The sequence below is a fragment of the Cnephaeus nilssonii genome, assembly GCF_951640355.1.
Source record: "Cnephaeus nilssonii genome assembly, chromosome: 15".
Taxonomy (NCBI): domain Eukaryota; kingdom Metazoa; phylum Chordata; class Mammalia; order Chiroptera; family Vespertilionidae; genus Cnephaeus; species Cnephaeus nilssonii.
In genome coordinates, this window is record NC_137086.1 from 18,755,880 (window position 1) to 18,764,219 (window position 8,340).

General features: G+C 46.9%; 1 pseudogene across 1 annotated transcript; it reads right to left on the bottom strand.

The window, feature by feature from the left end:
* Nucleotide 1: 1 nt before the first annotated feature.
* On the bottom strand, nucleotides 2-519 carry LOC307112282 (ferritin light chain-like; annotated as a pseudogene). The gene has a single exon. The product of its transcript is annotated as a ferritin light chain-like (transcript).
* Between the last annotated feature and the right edge of the window lie 7,821 nt (nucleotides 520-8,340).

Sequence of the window (8,340 nt, forward strand, 5' to 3'; positions counted from 1 at the left end):
CCTAGTCGTGCTTGAGGGTGAGCCTTTCAAAGAGATACTCACCCAGCCTGGCCTGGGGGTCAGCAGCCTGCGGAGGTGAGTCAGGTGTCACCCATCTTCCTGATGAGTTTCACCTCCTCACCCCGGAAGTGGTTCTGCAGGAAGTCACAGAGCTGAGGGCCTGTGGGTAGAACCAGGGCCTGCAGCTCCCAAAGGGCCTGGTTCAGGCTCCTCTCCAAGGCCAGGGCGGCTTCCATGCGCCCTGAGTTTTGCCCACTCATCTTGGGGAGGCTTCAGCGCGTCCTGGAGAGAAGGCGGCTACCATGCTGGTTTTGCAACTTTAAGCGACGCTCAGCGCCCTCGTGCTTCTTCTCGGCCAACTCCCAGAAGAAGTGGCCCACGCCCTCCATGGCCACATCATCCTGGTCGAATAGAAGCCAGAGAGAGGTAAGTGTGGGAGGCCCGCAGGTGCAGGTTGGCCAGTCAGTTGACCGCAGCCTCCACCTCGCTGGAATAATCCTGACGAATTTGGGAGCTCATGGTTGTTGGGCAATAAGGAGTTAAGGTAGAAAAAAAAATACAGTGTGTTGGCTGGTCCTGGAGGTGGTTCTGAAGGTGGTGACTGGATAAGAAGCAGGAGGGTGGTCAGAGGCTGGAAGAAGGGGCGTCCCCGGGGTCTGTTCCGTCCAAACACTGTCGAAGCAAGAGACAGATCCTGGACTGCCGAGGGCACTGCCCCTGCATTTTCAATTAACCTCATATCCAGAACATTATCTCATGTCATGAATAGGTTTTCAAAACTATCACTTCTAGGGGCTCCATAGTACTCCATTGTATAGTTGTATTATAACTGGTTTCTATGGTTTCTATGTAGGAAGTGGTTAATTTCAACACACATAACGATGGCCAGTACCAAGAGAAAGTTGCAGTCCAGATTTTTTCTATTAAATGGGTGACATCTTATTGCTTATTCAGCTTGATTCTCTCACTGATTTGAAAAAGAAAATTAAGAAATGAAAACCATTTTGATAAAAACCTGAAAGTACTGTGAGGGTTTTTCAACAAATTCAACATAAAGCATCCAAGCTCTGGCTGGGGTGGCTCAGTTGGTTGAGTGTTGTCCCATGCATCCAAGTTACCAGTTCAATTCCTGGTCAGAGCACAAGCACATGCCAGGATTTCAGGTTCAATCCCCACTAGGGGTCATGTAGGAGGGAGCTGATCCATGTTTTTTTTCCTCTCTCTCCCTATCTCCCTTTATCTCTCTCTTTAAAGTCAATAAAAACATTCAAAACAAAAACATAAAGTATCCAAGATGTTAAATCATATGTAAGTTTCAAAGCAGAAATATGTGGATTTAAAATGGAGTCCATGTGCAGCCAGACTAGAACTTGGCTATCAGAGGCCTGGAATTCAGCCTTCCTTTTTTCCCAGAACTCTGTCCCTTGTGCTTGGAGACTGCAAGTTCTGGAGTAGAAGTTGTGAAGGTAGAGTCTGTTCTTTTTTATTTATAATTTTAAAAAAATTAAAAAGGGTGCTTGGGGACCGCTTGTACCAATGCCTATAAATCCACAGTAAGGAATGTTTGCCATAGTAGCTCTAAGCAGACTATTCCTTTTTCTCTAAATTTATGGAAGAACTTGAAAGGCATTTTGTGTACATAGCGATGCAGTCTGTGCTTTAATTCAATGGGACTTTTGGCTGAGTATGGACTGTAAAGTTAGACATTTGAAGTTCAGTTTTCTCTAGTGTACCTTTCCCAGATATGACTTCATTCTATTTATACAAACTCATGGTGCCTCTATAAACTTGCTCTTTGTCATCATATTCTGAATTCTCCTACAATAAAAATAGTGGTCTCAGAGAGGAAAAGAAAGTCCATCTACTCCCCTCTTTCAATGACAGAGCTGCCATTTTGTCCAGAAGGATAGTTATTACAACCATCATTCTTTTAAAAATATATATATGTTTTTATTGATTTCAGAGAGGAAGGGAATGGGAGAGATAGAAACATCAATGTTGAGAGAGAATCATTGATTGGCTGCCTCCTGCATGTCCCCTACTGGGGATTGAGCCCACAACCAGGCATGCACCCTGACTGGGAATTGAACCCTGACCTCCTGGTTCATAGGTTAATGCTCACCACTGAGCCACGCCAGCTGGGCTACAACCATCATTCTGATGACCAGAGTGGTCTCTGCAGCTCCTGGAACTGAGGGTGTGTACCATGCCCAGCTAGTGTTTGGTAGGGAAACTACATCAATGGTCTCACCTACCACCGGGGTTTGCAGAATCAGAGAAGCTTGGATCAGGGTGGTGCTAGGCTTACCATAGCGCAATGTTCCTTCAGTTCATGGCTGGTTTGGAATGACCATGGGCACTGGAAACTGAGGGCAAGACCATGAAACACAATGGAGAAAAAATCCCTAAGGAATTCACCAGTTTGGAAACAGCCATTTCTGACCTTCATGTGCCCTATCTGGCAACACCAAATTCTTTGGAGTGCGATGAAGTCAAGGAAAGGTCTGCTGCAAGTTCTCTGGCCCGTGCAGAATGTTCTCCCACTTTATTGTTGGAAATACTACCACCACATAAATAACAATAACTCATGTTCAGGAGGGTTTTCTGAATGCCAGACACTGGGAGAAGTGCTGTCCATGGTTTTTCTCATTTAATCCTCACAGTGCCTCTGTGAGGTAGGCGTTACCATGATCCCACTTTATAGGATAGGAGACTGGGTCTGACAGGTTAGATAACTGGCATGGGGGCTAAAAAAATTAATGTTTTCCCTCCCACCTTCAAAGTTCTCCAGGCTGGGCATGACAGGTTAACAGGAGAAAATCAAATGTTAATACAGGTGCATGAGGAATTCACACAAACATAAATATTCCAAAGAAAGTGAAGCAACATTGGGAATATAAGACATTTTGGACAAAGGAGAAAGGTGGGGAATGGGGTATTAGATTTTAGAAGTGAGAATGGGTGATTTAGAGGTAGTTCAGGAAAAGGGGAACATGCATGGAGGCAAATTCTTGCTAGGCAACCCAGAAACAATGGGACACGGGGTATCTAGCCAACAGGCAACTAGCGTCCTCTAATTTCTCACACTTACTTCAAATGAGGCTAAGCTGGCATCCTGAGGTTCCCTTTCTGGAGCTGAATCTCTTAGGCAGGAGTCTTTTGTTTTCCAATAAACAACTTAAAGTCAATATTCCAAAAAGGCAGCTTCAGGGTGGCAAAACTTCGGTTCCCTTTACTTGTCAGGCCTTTGCCTAGGAACAGCTAGAATTTAAACACAGGCAGTCAGATCCCAGAGTAAGTACAAATGTTACGGTGGTTAGTTAGGTTGTTAATAGGAAGAGAGCAGGGGAATCAGACATTATTGAGCTTAATAAAACTGGGGAGCATGTTTGCTTCACCAGGAAGCTACAGCTTCATACCCAGGGGATCATAGCATTGTCCCTCCAAGAGGATTAACACCCCTCCCTCCCCCCTTGGGTACCAGATTGTGTGGGGGTAGAGGTTCAGGGAGCAGGGGGAGGTAAGGACATGCACAATAAAGTCAAAATAGCTCAGGGGGAGGTGCTTGACCCCAGAGGCCTCTCAGCCTAACCTGGAAAAAGGATCATTGGACCCATCAGAAGCCCGAGAAAACTTGGGAAGCTAACTGGTTATTTTGAAAAAGCTCCTGGTTATAATTCTAAGAGACAAAGAGCTCTCTCTCCCTCTCTCACTGGGTGGCCTGCAGCAGACTGTGCGGGCTCCAAAGGGCTATGAAGCAGAATCTCATGGGCACGGGCCTTTGCCTCGGCCTTGCTGAAGACACGGTTGGACTTTTTCCATGGTGGGACAGAGGGAGATGGGGCATTGGAAGCCCAGGGGCAGGAGCAGCCACCATAAATAAATCATCCTGCCACATCACCATCTCCTGTGCGTGGGTCCTTGGAAGTCTTTCATCCCGATCCTGTGGAAAAGCCTAATTCCCACTGACAACATTAACGGTGCGCTGGGCACAGACATTGAATGGCCACAAGACGTCCTTCAGTGCCTCTCACTTCCTACTAGAGAGCAAGAGCCACCATTTTGCCCGGAAGGGTAGTTAAGGCAAAAGGCATCTGTCCTGCTGAAGGTGTGCTGCAGATGCCAAGGTCACCGCTTTGTTGTGCAGATGCCAAGGTCACTGCTTTGTGCTGCAGATGCCAAGGTCACCAATTTGTGCTGCAGATGCCAAGGTCACCGCTTTGTGGTGCAGATGCCAAGGTCACCGTTGTGTGCAGATGCCAAGGTCACCAATTTGTGCAGATGCCACGGTCACCGCTTTGTGGTACAGATGCCAAGGTCACCACTGTGTGGTACAGATGCCATGGTCACCGCTGTGTGGTGCAGATGCCACGGTCACCGCTGTGTGGTGCAGATGCCATGGTCACCGCTGTGTGGTGCAGATGCCAAGGTCACCGCTGTGTGGTGCAGATGCCAAGGTCACCACTGTGTGGTGCAGATTCCAAGGTCACCGCTGTGTGCAGATGCCAAGGTCAATGCTTTGTGGTGCAGATGCCAAGGTCACCGCTGTGTGCAGATGCCAAGGTCACTGCTTTGTGGTGCAGATGCCAAGGTCACCGCTGTGTGCAGATGCCAAGGTCACCACTTTGTGGTACAGATGCCAAGGTCACCAATTTGTGCAGATGCCACGGTCACCGCTTTGTGGTGCAGATGCCAAGGTCACCGCTTTGTGCTGCAGATGGCATGGTCAGCGCTTTGTGGTGCAGATGCCAAGGTCACCGCTTTGTGCTACAGATGGCATGGTCAGCGCTTTGTGCTGTAGATGCCAAGGTCACCGCTTTGTGCTACAGATGCCAAGGTCACCAATTTGTGGTGCAGATGCCAAGGTCACCACTTTGTGGTGCAGATGCCAAGGTCACCGCTCTGTGTCTGATATTCCAGACAAGTAAGTTCTCCCTTTCTAATGCTATGACTGGGATGGGAAGGCAAAACCAAAAAGAATAAAACCGCAATATTTCTATCCCTACTTGTCACGAAGGAAGGGTTCCAGGGAAATTTGAGAAACAGATGGTCCAGGACAAACATCAAGGAGTTTGATGTCTAGGATTAAAGACCAGATGCCACTAAACAATCTTTAGAAGCCTCTAGACGAGGGACTTCAAAGAGATCGCCCAAAGCCCCACGTCTCTCCATGAAGGAAGCAGACTTAGTCACCCGTGCCCCTTTGCAGCAGGTTCTCTTCCGCCAGAGCATTCTCCGGGGCCAAGCTAAGCACTTGGGGAAATGAAAGTAATGTTTTCTGCTGCCAGGAACAGAGCGATCTAACATCTTACAGCTCCCATCAACTTAGCAGTTCCACTGCGCGGACCCATCCGATGAGGTTCCTGCAGGACCAACTCCTCTCCCTCTGAGTGTCACTCTTATAATTAAGTCATTTCTCCTTCTGGAGATTTCTCTCTCACGCATGTGTCATGTCTGAGCTTCCTCTTAGCTCTTCATAGAGTCATCTCTCATTTGCGAGGTCTCTCTCCCTTCTTCATCTCTTCTGATCCCACTTCTGAACCTGAGCGATGCTAGTCATTCATGACTCCAAACAATATGAGTGGTGCTAGAGACTCACCCGTGTCAAGGAAGAGGAAAGACATAGATATGGAAGTAAAATTTGAATATGAAACTGAGACTACAAACCTTTGAAGTTCTGGAATTATTCATCGAACCCCTGTAGAATCTCCCTTTGCAAATAACCCTGGATCACATTACAGAATCTCTAGTTTGGAAAAGATGGTAGACGTAATCTGACCTGTCAATCAGCTGCTGTTTTAGATTCTATGTCATTTGCATATTCATTTTAAAACGAAGCCAAACTATGATTGGGCCCCGGCACTAAGTCAAGTGATGGGAATTTGGAACAAATAAGACCCAGACACTGTCCTCAAGAAGCTTAGCATTGCAGGGGGACTAGGAAGTAACATGGGGGACGGGTGGAGTGTGTTGCATAGACTAAGGGCACAGACTAGGCTTGGTGGAGGAGGAGGTCAGGAGAATTTTTGCAGAACAGGAAATTCTTAGGCTGCTTCTAGAAAGGAGAGGAAGATTCTTTCGGTTCCAAATAACAAATAACAAATATAATATAGACAAAACAGAGGGTATATTGGGAGGATACAGGCTCTCTCACATTACTTGGGAAGGGCAGGGATGCAGCGGAGTCCCATGGATTCAAACGTTCTCGGGCGCCTCCCATGTGTCCATAGTTTTTCTCTGCACATCAATTTCATTCTCTCCTACCACAGACGGGCAGGTGACTTGGCTGCCAAAGCCTCCCCACCTCACACTCACTGCACAGCTACGCCAACAGAGATGGGCCGGTCCTATTTCCTTAGATCCCGTTTAAAAACTCCTGGGGACTGGGATGGGGCCCACCACAGAGCTGGTCAGCTGTGGCCAGGCAACGGTGCCATGTTACACAGACATGGCCATTGGAGAACAAGCTCTGGGCATTGGGACCAATTCCAGAAAAGGGGAACTCTGGGCACCAAACAACCTTTCTCTGAGGGTCCTTCATACACAGGTCACTCCAGAGCACCAGTCTCACCTTACATGACTTACCAGCAGCAAGGTAGAAGCTGCCCTAAAAAGACTCGCGAACACCTGGCTTCCAGCTTGGTCTTATTCTAAGTACACACCCTTTGCAGACTACTTCTTGTAACATACTGCTCAATGAGCTTTAACTATTAAGTAAGTATAAGGGCGGACCAAAGACCCAGTCATTTGAGGGTGATGGCGGTGATGACTGCTAGCTGAATACACTGTTTGCTGCTGAATACATTATCCCATTGGGTTCTCATCGCCACCCTGTGGGGTAACGACATGTAATATAGTGATGAACACTTAATTGAGCCCATACCACATGCCAAGTTACTGTTCAAAGAGCTTTATGTGCATGAACTGACTTAATTCTTACAACAGCCCTATAAGGCACATACATTTGTCATTCTGATTTTATAAATGTGAAAACAGGCATAGGAAAATCAAACACTGTATCTAAGGTCATACTGTTTGTTAGAATAGAACTGGGATTTGAACGCTGGCAGTCTGGCTGCTGAGCTCATGCTCATAATTTCTATTCCAGTAAATGGTTATTATTATTCATTTCGTTGTGGAGTGTTTGACCAAAGCAAAGTCATAGTGAGTGGTCAGACTAATACTAATAAAAATAACAATAGCCAATGTCTATATCTCAGATCCACTATATATTAGATGCTATAATATGCATAAATACTCTAATTTCCCCAATTATTATTGCTATTGTTGTTTTTAGAAAAACAGGCTCAGGGATACAAAGTCCAGCTCTGAATTTCACGTGCTCACTTATCCATACCCAGCTTGTGTTCTGCAGGCCCTAAAAAGTCAGAAAGAAGCTGGAAGAGCTGAGAATTGGCTCATTCCATGACAGAACTAATGTTGGGTTAAGGTGATGGTCAGACCAAGTCCCAGGGTTAGAAGTAATAAATGTACAAGTCCTAACCCTTGCCTGGCCCCCAGATCTTTCCCATCCAGGTCTACTTACTAGAACAGACACCCCTAGAGTGAGGGCCCTGGGACAGAGCTGCCTCTGCCACCAGGTCCCGAGTGCGCAGCGTCAGCTGCTGTGCCTGGCTAAGCCTCATTTTCCTTCTCCATAAAATGGGAACGTTCATTGAGATGATTTGTAGAGCCCTTGTGCGGTCTAAAATCCTCCAAGTCTTCACTCACAGGGGGCTTTCCATCTCTGATTTTTTCTTAGAGGGCACTGTAGGGAGAATTGTGCCTTCCTGGGTGTTATGGTCTGAACGTTTGTGTTTCCCCCCAATTCATATGTTGAAATCCTATCCTCTAAGGTGCTGGCATCAGGAGGTGGGACCTTTGGGAGCATAGTAGGTCATGAGGGCAGAGGCCTCAGGAATGGGATTAGTGCTCTTATAAAAGAGACCTCCCCAAAAACAAAAGTAAAAACGAACATAAAATAATAAAAAAATAAAAAGGAACAAAAAATAAAAGAGGCCCCAGAGAGCTCCCTCACCCCTTCTGCCTGTGAGGTCACAGCTAAAAGACGGCCATATAAGAAGTGGGCTTCCCCAGGCACCAAATCTGCCAGGGCCTTCATCTTGGACTTCCCAGCCTCCAGAACTGTGAGAAGTAAATGCCTGTTGTTTATAAGCTACGGAGGTTGTGGTATTCTGTTACAGCCGCCCAAATGGACTAAGATACCCGGATTCACAGCAAAACAGAACTGTGATCCTGAGAGCAGGAAGGGGGAGTTGAGGCCGGAAATGCACTCTCCTCAGCACCCTCCCCACAACTTGCTAGCAAATCCCCTCCCTG